The sequence below is a fragment of the Aristolochia californica genome, unplaced genomic scaffold (assembly GCF_029961685.1).
Source record: "Aristolochia californica isolate CCGP_79_NKW_82.1479 unplaced genomic scaffold, dmAriCali1.0.hap1 SCAF_2, whole genome shotgun sequence".
Lineage (NCBI taxonomy): Eukaryota > Viridiplantae > Streptophyta > Magnoliopsida > Piperales > Aristolochiaceae > Aristolochia > Aristolochia californica.
The window spans coordinates 33333134-33346283 of record NW_027181881.1 but is presented as its reverse complement, the minus strand read 5'-3'; the positions used below and the strand labels follow the sequence as shown (position 1 = coordinate 33346283).

Sequence of the window (13150 nt, the reverse complement as noted above, 5' to 3'; positions counted from 1 at the left end):
CGTGAGACAAACAGCAGTGCCGAACAAAACAGAGATTGGGAATCAATCTTTTTTTTGCCTTTTTTTGTGGAGTCTTTTCTCTAGATCTTTTCATGTAGTTTGCTGTCCAGTTTAGAAGAATCCCGCCAACGGATTTCTGTTGTGGGAGTCGAACTTGGACGAAATAATCCCCTGCTGGCATTTTTTTCTTATTTGCCAGAGACCTTCTCGGACAGAGACAACGACAAAGGGGCCAGTAACGGAAGCTTGCCCAGATCATAAAGTCTCCCCGACTGTCGACCAACCATCGCCGAAAGTCTCTGCCTACGGCTTCTGTGGGGTGTTTGGGATAGGCCATCCTGACGCTTACAGACACTCCATTGCTATGTTGTGTGTTTTTTTTTTTCTGGAAGTCTTCCAGCCATATTGATCGTATTTGATACCCAGTGATCCAGCCTGGCTTTCTTCGGAAAATACTCTGGTGTCATTTACTCCTCGTTTGTCTCCTCTCCTGGAGCCTGGCTTGCTTCTGTAATTGAACAGCTCATCGGATCCAACAAATCTTATCTCCAGAAGAATCAAAATATCATGCTTCACTCTGTTACAGAAGCTGCATTCTTATACGGAAAGGCAACCAACCAGCGATTCTTATCTGAAAATAATCTCTTCTGCATATGAGGATTTTATCCCGTGAGATTAATCTAGCAATAAAGTTTGGTAATGCCAGTATAGATATTCGGACTCTCCAACTCTATCCCCGGCTTATTCTGATCTAGCTTACCTTCGTTGGCCTTTATCATCCAGCCTTGCAGTCGTTACTGGTATCCTATTTTTTGTAATCTTAACAATCTACTTGGAAATCACCAGCCATGAGTGGTCGTTTCTGGATTGTTTCCACCGTGAAAAAAAAAGATCTGCTTGGTTGCCGCAGGTCGACTCTGCTGTCCCGAGTCCTTCGACGCCGTGGGGAAGAAGGAGACGTTTCCCGATTTTGCTTTTGACGATGATATCGGGAAGTTCTCGTATCATTCAGGAACTTATGATTCCTGCATACTTATTTTCAGATCATTGCATTCCGTTTTTAGAATCCGAATTTTTTTTTTTTGAACAGCCGTTCGGCGCAAGAAGAGGAAGACGAAGGCATTGTTCATAAATTTAATCTGGCGCCGGTTCAGCGCCTGACTGCAACCCAGACCACGCGAGAAAAATCAGCAACCCGAGGGCAGTTACTGGTTCTGTTCCTGACTGAGTCAACTCGGACCAACTCAGACCGAGACAACCCGGTCCGGTCAACTCAGCCATGGCCACTTATGTTTTCAACCTCGGTATATGTGTCTGGACCAAAGCTTATACATATTTCTGCCATGACTCGGATATATTGATCTACTATTTGATTCGGCGTTACTCAGTAAATTTTTTCTTTGCCTAGATTATTATTTTTGAAGAATTGACATATTATTCCTTGGTCAGCATATTATTCGGTATAAATATGTGCATTAGATTATTTTATGGGTCATTTTATAAGGATTATTTTTGTTCGTGTTATATGGGCCCAAGCCCATTATAGTTGTTGCTATTGTGTCTCTTTTGATGAGACATTATTGAAGGAGAGGTGGCCTAAGTACGTTTTCTCATACCATAATTTATTTTAACTCTAAAAAATATCATGGTTGGGACACCCTATTAATCGTGTTTTTTCTCTGGTTGTCCAAGAGGAACAATAAAGGAGGACTACTCATGCCTTTAGTTCGAGTACTCCCACTGACACAATGGCATTTGCCATTAAATCTGGGAAAATAAAAGTTACTAAACCTAGCTTTGATACCATATTAGAACCTTAGATCAAGAGAGAACCGTTGAGCTCTGCTCCTTGGGGAGGCACAGGTGAGAAGAGGAAACCAAAAAATAAAAATGATGTTTTTGATTATACACTGTTTACAAGTTACAACAGGTGTTTTATACAACAGAGGGGTAAAACGGTAACATTACATAATAATGAAATAATAAATTAATTAAATAATTAAAATCACTCATCCACCTCATTACTTGAAGGATTATCACTGCAATTTACTTGCTGGTCCTTCTCCATCTGCTTCACCTTCTCCGTCTTATCCAATCTCTAACTCCATTTTTTACCATACCCTTTCTGCTTCGCACAGACAGTTTGCGCTCAGTCTATCTTCTCAGGTTGAACCTCAATACTATCACCAAGCAGTGAAGTACCCTGAATGGAGGTTGGCTATGTGTGACGAGTTGGAAACTCTGGAAGCAAACAACACTTAGACCGTGACTTCTCTGCCTCTTGATAAACATACCATTGGGTGCAAATGGGTTTATAAAATCAAGTTTAAATCCGATGGTTCTCTTGAGCGATATAAGGCTCGTTTAGTAGCTAAAGGCTATACCCAATAAGAGGGTTTGGATTTTGTTGACACTTTTTCTCCAGTGTGAAGGTTCTTCTTGTTCTTGCTGCCTCCCATAGTTGGCATCTAGCTCTGCTTGATGTCAACAACGCCTTTTTAAACTGTGATCTTTTTGAAGAAATTTATATGGATCTCCCTCTTGGCTACCTTCAACAGGGGGAGTCCTCTTCCTCTCACAACAAACTAGTTTGCAAGCTTCACAAGTCCCTTTATGGTCTCAAATAGACTTCGGGGCAATGATATTCCAAATTTTTCCAACTTTTAATCACTTTTGGTTTTCTTCAATCGAAATCTGATTACTCTCTTTTCACAAAAGGTCATGGATTCTCCTTTGTTGTACTATTAGTTTATGTGGATGATATCATCCTTACTGGTCCTTCATCTCATGCTATTACTGAGCTCAAACAGTTTTTGCATACTCAGTTTAAGCTAAAGGATCTTGGTAGTCTCAAGCACTTCCTTGGTCTTGAGGTATAGTACTTTCTCAACGCCATTACACTTTACAATTACTTGAAGACACAGGTTACTTGGCTTGTAAACCAACTTCTATTCCAATGGATCCAAAGCTTCGTTTAAATGCCACTGAAGGTGACCTGCTTCCTGATATAACCCATTATAGGCGGCTTGTTGGGAAACTTCTTTACCTCACTTTATCTCGCCCCGATATTACTTTTTTCGTTCACAAGCTCACTCAATTCATGGCTCAACCCTGTATTCCTCATCTCAAGGCCGTGCATCACCTGCTTCGTTATCTCAAGAACAGTCCTGGTCAAGGGTTGTTGTTTTCCTCTACTTTTTCCTTGCAGATGAGAGCTTACCCTAATGCTTGTGCTCCAGTTCGTTTGAAGGCTTTTTCTGATGCTGATTGGGGATCATGTCTTGATTCTCGCGGATCTACTACAGGTTTTTGCATTTTTATTGGTGATTTTTAGTCTCTTGGAAGGCCAAAAAGCAGACCACCGTCTCTCGCTCCTCCGCCTAGGCTGAATATAGAGTTCTTTCTTCTACTGCCAGTGAACTTATTTGGTTACAACAACTTCTTCAAGATTTTCAAGTCAAGGTTGAATCTGCTGCGCTGCTATATTGCGACAATCAAGTTGCGATACATATTGCTTCTAACCTCACATTTCATGAGCGTACAAAACATATTGAGATAGATTGTCATTTTGTTTGTGAACGAGTTACTTAAGGAGTCCCATCCGCTCTGAGTACCAGTTAACTGACATGTTCACTAAACCTCTTCCTTCTACTCACCTTTTTTCTTTGTTGTCCAAGATGATTGTCAAGGACATTTACAAGCCACCTTGAGGGGGGTTATTAGAATGTAAATATTATTTTAATTATTTAATTATTTAATTATTTCATTATTATTTAATGTTACTGTTTTACCCCTCTATTGTATAAAGCACCTGATGTAACTTGTAAACAGTGTATAATCAAAAACATCATTTTTATTTTTTGGTTTCCTCTTCTCGGTTGTGCCTCCCTGACGATCAAAGCTCAATGGCTCTCTCTTGATCTAAGGTTCTAATAGTTCTCCTATCATTCAGGAACTTATGATTCCTGCATACTTATTTTCATATAGTGGCATTCCGTTTTTAGAATCCGAAAAAAAAAAAATTTGAACATCCATTCGGCACAAGAACAGGAAGACGAAGGCATTGTTCATAAATTTTTCCTAAGTTAGGAAAAATTTAATCTGGCGTCGGTTCTGCATTTGACTGCAACCCAGACCAGGTGAGAAAACTCAGCAACCCGAGGGCAGTTACTGGTTCTGTTCCTAAATGAGTCAACTCGAACCAACTCAGATATACGTGTCTGGACCAAAGATTAAACATATTTTCTACCACGACTCGGATATATTGATCTACTATTTGACTCGATGCGACTCGATAAATTTTTTCTCTGCTTGGATTATTATTTTTGAAGAATTGACAGATTATTCCTTGGTCAGCATATTATTTGGTACATATATGTGCATTAGATTATTTCATGGGTCATTTTACAAGGATTATCTTGGTTAGTGTTATATGGGCCCAAGCCCATTACAGTTGTTGCTATTGTGTCTCTTTTGATGAGATATTATTATTGAAGGAGAGGTGGCCTCAATACCTTTTCTTAACCCTAATTTACTTAACTATAAAAAATATCACGGTTGGGACACCATGATAAAATTAACTCTCACAAATATCACCATTATAAGTTAGGAAAATTTTAATCTGGCGTCGGTTCAACGCCTGACTGCAACCCAGACCAGGCGAGAAAACTCAGCAACCTGAGGGAGGTTACTGGTTCTGTTCCTAACTGGGTCAACTCGGACCAACTCAGACCGAGACAACCCGGTTCGGGTCAACTCAGCCATGGCCACTTATGTTTTCTACCTCGGTATATGTGTCTAGACCAAAGCTTATACATATTTCTACCACAACTTGGATATATTGATCTACTATTTGATTCGACGCGACTCAGTAGATATTTTCTCTGCCTGGATTATTATTTTTGAAGAATTGACAGATTATTCCTTGGTCAGCATATTATTTGGTACAAATATGTGAATTAGATTATTTCATGAGTCATTTTACAATAATTATTTTGGTTCGTGCTAGATGGCCCCAAGCCCATTACAGTTGTTGCTATTGTATTTCTTTTGATGAGACATTATTATTGAAGAAGAGGTGGCCTCAGTACGTTTTATCATACCATAATTTATTTGATTCTAAAACATATTACGGTTGGGACACCATGATAAATTTAACTCTCAAAAATAATTTAACCATTATAAATAAACACACAACACCCCCCCCCCCCCCCCCCCCCCCCCCTCTCCTGTGATGATTTTTTATTACTCCTACCACTTGATAGTCGTTGTCCTGTGGAGGGACACGGTGGTGGACACTCTAGAGCAATGCCGAGCCGATAGACACACTTTCTACAGAAGACGGAGTCTGCCCTACATCGAGCATTAGGATTGGAGAATGGAGCAATGCCTTACCGGCTAGGAGTAATTTTTACTCTCATGGAAGGACGCAACAACATGAGGGGGAGTGTTGGAAGATGTGCTATTTTATACAAAGATTTTATACAACATTTGCAGCAAGCTGGGAGTTCATGTTGTTTTCTCACCCCTATCTTGATGGGGAGTGTTGGAAGATAGGGCCTAAACCCACACGATCAAGGAAGACTTACATATCCAAGTGTATTTGAAGATGGGCCCAAACCCATAAGACCATGGAAGACCCATGCATCCAAGAGATATAGAAGATGGGCTTAAGGCCCACAGATCAAGGAGAAGGCTCATAGGCCCACGTACAAGATGGTAGGATGGTAAATAAAGAGTCATCTCATAGAGATGGCATTAATATAATTAAGTTAAAGTTCCAAGGTTAAAACCCTAAACCCTAAGTTCAGGGGTATTATTGTAATACAGTAGTTTCATAAATCTATAAATTGAGCTTTAGGGGAGGGTTATGTTGTGGTCCTGGGTTAAGTACCTATACCTTCCGCTCCTAACAGGCCGGTCTTTTGGGATGTATTGGCTAGGTGCTTAACATTTGGTATCAGAGCGGGCTCCCACGTCGCGAGTTCGAGTCTTGGGGCGCACAAAGGCTAGATTAAAATTACTGGTAGGTTGCAGAGGTTGGATTAAAATTACTGGTAGGTCGCGTCTAGGTATTATCGCGGTTGGACCAGTGTCGTTGTGCCGCCGTGGTCATCGGTTCGTGAAGGTGGGTGTGATGTTGTGGTCCTGGGTTAAGTACCTATGCATTCCGCTCCTAACAGACCGGTCTTTTGGGATGTATTGGCTGATGAGTCAGGATTTTTGAAGCAGCTAATTTATGCCCTATTAGATATGGTGACGTACCATTCCAACTCCAGCAATTCCGCAATAGAAGTTGGAACTAGAAGAGGGTTTAGGGCGAAAACTCTATACCTTCTTGAAGGGGATGGGGTTCTTGACCCTGCAATTGTTCGTGGGGGAACTATTGTCATTGTATGCTGCCATCTCCTACTTTTGTGTTGTTGGCTCCTCATATACCTGGTGCGTGGGAGATTTTTGTCCAGTGGACGGAGGCTGACACTGCTGAAGCCTCATGGGAACCATTCCAGCCTTCCTTGCGGTCTATCCCAACTTACGAGCTTGTAGACAAGCTCTTTCTCCAGGAGGGGAGTAATGTTATTGTCTGGGTCTAATGCAATTTGGAGTTATGAGTGTGGGCCTCGTCATGGCTTGGGAAGTGTAAATGTCATGGCTAGGGAGTGTAAACATCAGAGTTTGGGAAGTGTAAAAGTCCTCGCTTGGGAAGTGTATGGTTTAGGAAGAGTAAACGTCATGGTGGGAAATGTATGGCTTGGGAAAGAGAATGGCTTGGAAAGTGTAACGTCATGGGCCCTTCTTATTATAAGAAGGATGGTAGTCAGAATGTAATCAAGCATTAATCAAAATAGTTTTAGTCAGATCGGATTCTGTCTCTCCCTCACGAGGTCCAGGGTTGAGCTCCCTTCGTTTCCGATCCGGAACCAAGAGGAGATCGTCTAGTGGCTGATCCATGGAAATGGGGTTTAACAGGTTAGAAATCAAGTCCATAACCTCTTCTCCTCCAATTTTCTCCCAATGGTGTCTCTCTCATTTTTCTTCATGACCTAAATCGACGAAGTCCTGAAAATCAGCAGTTAGTCTTCTATTTATGTTGACTTATTTAATTATGCTAAAAATTATTTTTAAGTGTTAGAGTTTGGGTATAATTAGGACAAGGGTAATTTAATTGTAATTAGACTCTACTACTTTCCTCTATTATAAATAGGGGTTTATGTACTCTTATTACATCAAGTCAATGAAGTATTTCTTGTTGGAAGATAAGATCAAACCCAAACGACCAAGGAAGGCCCACATATGTAAGAGTATTATAAGATGGGCCACATGACCAAGGAAGGCCCACAAGATGGGCCCAATCCCATAAGAAGTAGGACCCACAATGATTACCAAGAGCTGGCATCCTTATCACATCAATTGGGAGATCAAGAAGGACTCACAAAAGTATCTTTATCTTAGGGTCACGACCAAGAAGAGTTTTAGTTTAATTTATATTTTTCTTTTATCAATATTGAGTTACCTAATTATGTTAGGACTTACCTTAAGTGTTAGAGTTTGGGTGTAATTGGGACAAGGGTAGTTTTATTGTAATTGGACTCTACTACCTTCCTCTATTATAAATAGAGGTTCATGTACTCAGATTACAACAAGTTATTGATGTCAATGAAGTATTTCTCTTTTTCATAAATTCAACATTTCTCTTTTCCATAAATTCAATATGGTATCCGAGTAGGTTCTATGAGTTGACTCGGTCAACCCATAGAGATAATGTGATCAGTTTTTGATCTATTATCTCTAGCAGTTTAGGTTTGTATTTGTTTTTCTCTTTTCAGACCTTATACCCATTGTTTGTTGTGTGTTTCCATCTCTATACTGAGCTTTTCATATTACAAATTATATATATATGGAAAGATATTCGAGTCTACTTTCCAAATAAAAATTATTTTTTTAAATCAGAGTTATCTACAGAGAGAAATTGATATTTGAAACAGCAAGGGTCAGATTACAAAAGAGGTTTGAGCAGCAGCAAAAAACTTCAACTTCTGAGCTATTTTATGCTATCAAGAATGAGAATTATATATCAAAAGAAATATATGTAAGTCTATTTTCTTATTAATCTTGGAAGAATCAATGGTCATGTTGGCAAAAAGAGAAAGAGTACTTGGTTCAGCCATATTACATAGACCAAAATTTATCACATTATTGATGTCAAAATTAAGTATACTTTATTATGAAAATTTATACTTAGATGAAAGGTATTTAAGTCTATTTTCATAAGGAGAAAGTTTTATGTCAATCTGATATATATTTAAGGATATATTCACATTGGAAGAAACAAAGGTAACGTTGATACTATTATACTGTTGCATTGAAAAATATGAATTTAAGCCAATTTTTTTGCGTCACTTTTTAAGTACTGTTGTTGATAAAAAATATAAGGAAAATATCTCACTTACTCCATTTTAGGTTACCTTTCTCCTACCATCCTTTTTTTACTCTCACATACCCCTTTGGGCCAACCTCTTGTGTGTTGCTTCGGTCGGTTTACCTTATATATATATATGGATGGTTTTTTTAAGTCCATTGAGGCTTTTTATATGTATCCATGGGTCTTTTATAATTGTCTTTTGAGTGATAGGCATTACCCACTTATCACCCATTTCTAACTTTGAGAGTCGATGCCTAGGTTGGGACACCGTGATAGAGGAACTTATTATTACATCTATGTTATTTGGTTCAAGTTGGGATCACTACCATTACCTCCCAGCTTGAAGGGGAGAAGTAGAACAAGAAGTATAAGAAAGAGGTATTTTATTCTATATGTTGTGGTAATTTTAATGTGACAAAAATACTCAAGAAAGGGGGAGCACAAAATATGAAGTTTTTGCATCTATGGAGAATTTTTTGCAGCAAAGAACATTGAAGACCAAAAGTCCTTTTCATTGCAAGCTAGAGTTTTAAACTCTAGCTTGAGAGGGAGTTATGTGGAAGCTTCTTACATGACTCTCATAGTAAGCAATCTCATAAAGCCAGAATTAATATGGTGGAGTCTTATAAGAGTCTCACAGGAGGTGGTCTCATAGGAGAGTCTCAATTTAAAGGTGTTTAATTTATGATAGTCTTCTATTTATATTAAGTTATTTAATTATGTTAGGACTTATCTTTAAGTGTTAGAGTTTAGGTGTAATTGGGACAAGGGTAGTTTAATTTTAATTGGGCTCTACTTATTTTCTCTATTATAAATAGGGGTTCATGTACTCTGATTACATCATGTATTTGAAGTATTTCTCTTGTCCATAAATTCAACAATAACTAAGGTATGCTTAACCTAGAAGAGCTAGGTGGGGAAAAAGAGCTGAAGAATAATGACATTCAAAGAGAGGATGAATAAAATTCAAAGCCTTCCCCTTCTGAAGATGTGAAGCCCACCATTTCTGGTGATCCAAATGATAACCAGATCTCTAAGGTTATCCCTGTTTTAGATACTCATTTATGTATCAATTAGTGAAAAGAATGAACTAAAGGATAATTTGAATGCTAATAATTTCTGTTTAGAACTAAAAAATATTAAGCCGAAGAAGGTGGTGCAAGAACTATCATCCAATGAGGCTCCACCTATGGGTGGCAATCTTCCTTCATTGGATGATGATCAAGAGCCTGGTGGAAATCAGGCTTCTGCATGGATGATTGATGACAACCCTAGCACAAAAAATGACGGTGTAGATGGGGTGTCTTTTGAAAAGTTACACTTAGTTCGAAGTTCTGGTAATGATTAAATGGAAGTGGATGTAGTAGACAGCATGCAAGCCAATTCCAATGAAAAGTCTGATGGGGTTGAGGAAAAAACTGAGATTACTGAGTCCCATGCTTTGAAGTTGGATAACTCTGTTGATGTTGTGACTGATGCCTCTCCTAGGAAGAAGAATATTCTCAGTGAAAATAACATATAGGGGATTGCCTCTGAGAAAAAAAAAACTTGAAGATAACGAAACATTGGTGAACAATGAGCCTGTGAATAGGTAGAGACAATGCAACTTAGAAACACTTAGACTTTCTAAATCACAAAAATTGACTCAGACCCCTTTAAGTACACCTTATGATACATTTCCTCCTAAGCTTACATTTAATTAATTAAACTCCACAAATGGTAGAGATACCCCGAAGAAGTGTAATGTTCCACCATCGTAGAAGCCAACAACAAATTCTTTGAGAATCAATTGTTTTCTACGTCCATTTACACTGAAAACTGTTAAGGAGCTACTTGGAAAGACTGGGACTGTGACCGAATTTTGGATGGACCATATTAAGACTCACTACTTTGTAACATATTCATAAGTTGAAGAAGCAGTAGATAACGAATTGCCTTGTACAATCTGCAATGACCTTGAAATGGAGGACGTATGCTTGTGGCAGAATTTGTGGATGCTCAAGAAGTAAAGTCTCATATGAAAGCTTCACCATCTACAACACAAGTAAGCACTCTGACAATGCCATCAACATTGGTGGCCCCAAGCCAAAGTCTTCTTCAGAATATGCCCTCAAGCAACACCTACCAATGCCGCCACGTCTTCCACCACCACCACCACAGATATTAGAGTCACCCCTAGCAAGAGAAAAGGTTACTCTTCAACCGCCACCTCCAAAGAAACCAAATCTGCCTATTGTTACACTTGATTATTTCTTTATGGAAACAAAGGCTACCCCACGAATCTATTACTTGCCTTTATCCAAAGAAAAAGTTGCCACAAAGAGTGCAACACTAGGCAAAAAGTGAGTATGCCATTATAACACACTGCCACATGTGTTTCCTAGGTAACCAAAAGAGTGATATAGTTTGTATTCACTAATCCATGTGGGACTATACCTTAACAGATTCTAACAAATAATAAGAGGGTAATGGAGAATCACTGAAAGATAATATGTTGGGGCCACCATGTGCTTTATTTTATTCATCAGAATAACCAATACTGACAATAGTCAACAACCAGGCAGTCCTTCAATAATAATGTCTCAGTCAGAAAGACACAATAGCAGCCACAGAAATGGGCGTGGTACCAAATAATAAAAGTCCTTAATAAGGACACATTAAATAATCCTCAGAGAGTCCATCCTTGAAAAATGAATTGAGTTAATGCTACAAAAAATCCAAGATAATAATCAAGCCAAAGCCAAGAGACCGAGTCAAGCCGAGTCAGGTATCAAACCAATCTAGCTGAGTTGTGGGAGGAATCAATGGAGTACTTGGGACCCGGACGAGTATACCAATGGCAAAGGGCTAGTGGGCCGAGCTAGATTGACTTGGACTGAATTGATCCGAATCAAGTTGACTCGGTCTGAGTTTAGCCAAAATCAGACTGAGTTACCCGATTCGTTGGGATAACCTGAGCGGAATAGAGTCAGTCTAGTTGCCTGTTAACCTGGGTGGAATAGAACAGAATCGTTGGGTTGACTCAACAAATTAAATGTAGCGCGATGTTGGTTGTCTTCCCCCCGACGCTAGCTTCTGAACCAAGCGAGATAGCAGGCTGATTCATCGTCCAAAAATGGCAACACAACGATGATACAACAACTTTCAAAAATAAAATAACAAAGACAATAGCAGATTAGTTTCCAAAAAAACCAACATTGACGATCTAGTAGAAAAATTTTCCAAAATAAGAAAGAACACCAAAATGTAATTCCAGTAAAGAGACGACCTGACAAATGAGGGGTTTATGTAAAATCAATGCATAACAGAGGAGTAACGTTAAACTTCCTCTTGGGATGGAAGATTAATAAAGCATGCCAGCCGAAGATTGACGCAGGTAAATTTCCTCGGAGTCTTGGGCTAGATGACAACGGATCAATTGGTAGATGTGAAGGATAACCCGTAATAGCTACTGAAGACCATTCCCAGCAGCCACTGATGACTAGTTCCCATTACTGGAAATGGAAGCCGAAGACCGGATCGACAATATAAATTCTATTGTATATTTTTTATACAAATACATGTAATCCTCACCATTCAAGGTGTGGTGATTTAGAAGATTAATTAAATATTTTTCATGGTATCAGAGGGCCTCGTCAATCCCGTCTCTTGATTTCATTTTTTTGTCTTGATGGGAAACACTCTTTCACTTCCTCACTGCTCATCACTGCTGACAACCATGTCGCGCTCCTCATGCCCTACTTTTGCTGCCACTAGAACTCAGAGCAGCGGCCCTTGGCCTCATCACTGGCATCGCCGTCACTCTTGCCATTGGCCTCAGTTTGATGAACCATCCCATTGCAAAGGTCTCCCAATTACCCCCTCTCTGCCCATGAGATCTGGTTCGCACAGGAAAATGCCTTTAGCCACCGGTCAAAGGCTCACAAAATTCATTTCAAGGATGACCTCCAATAGAAGAAGTGCATAAATCAATCTGTTGCAACCTACTCCCACGTTTTCAAGGGTCTTTGCAACTAGCTTCACGTGTTCAATAGACTTGTTGATAGCACAAAAAAAACTCCACTAGTTTCTCCGTGGACTCGGTGTCAATTTATCCACCTTCTCCATCACCCAAATGGCCCTCACACCCCTCCCTTATGTCTCCGGCCTCGTCTCTAGAGGCGAGAGCTTTGAGCTCATTCAGAAATCTCTCGAGAGCTCTATTTATCCTGCTGCATCTTTCACTCTCGTGGATCGTGGATTAGATCGGTCAACCTGCTGCGGCTCTGGTTGAACCCATGGCCAAACCAATGATATTGGCCGCCATTATGTAAACCAGGGCCGAACTCATTTTAGACAAGAACGTCACCCTCCTCGCTGCCAAATATGCCATCTTGACTGTCGCTATGCTGATGGATGCAACCAGTGTTATGGCCGCAGTAAGTCTAGTGAATCTCATGCCCATCTTGTTGAGGCTCTCACTGGATCGTGCTCTCACTGGATCAACACCCTCTGACTGATTCTTGGACACTAGGGCTTCCTCTCATATGTCCAATAATGCATCTATCCTAGATTAGTCTGCTCCATACATGGGTTAGGACTTTATAAATATGGAGAATGATGCCTCCTTACCTATCTCACACACTGGTATTCTCTCTCCTACCCCAAATATTTAGTTGTTAGATGTTTTAGTTGTTCATCATCTAACCAAAAATCTTCTCTCCAACAGTAAATTAATGTCTGATTTTC

At 39.6% G+C, this 13150-nt stretch overlaps 1 pseudogene; it reads left to right on the top strand.

The window, feature by feature from the left end:
* Positions 1-2956: 2956 nt before the first annotated feature.
* LOC137954974 (uncharacterized) lies at positions 2957-10768 on the top strand (annotated as a pseudogene).
* The last annotated feature ends 2382 nt before the right edge of the window (positions 10769-13150 follow it).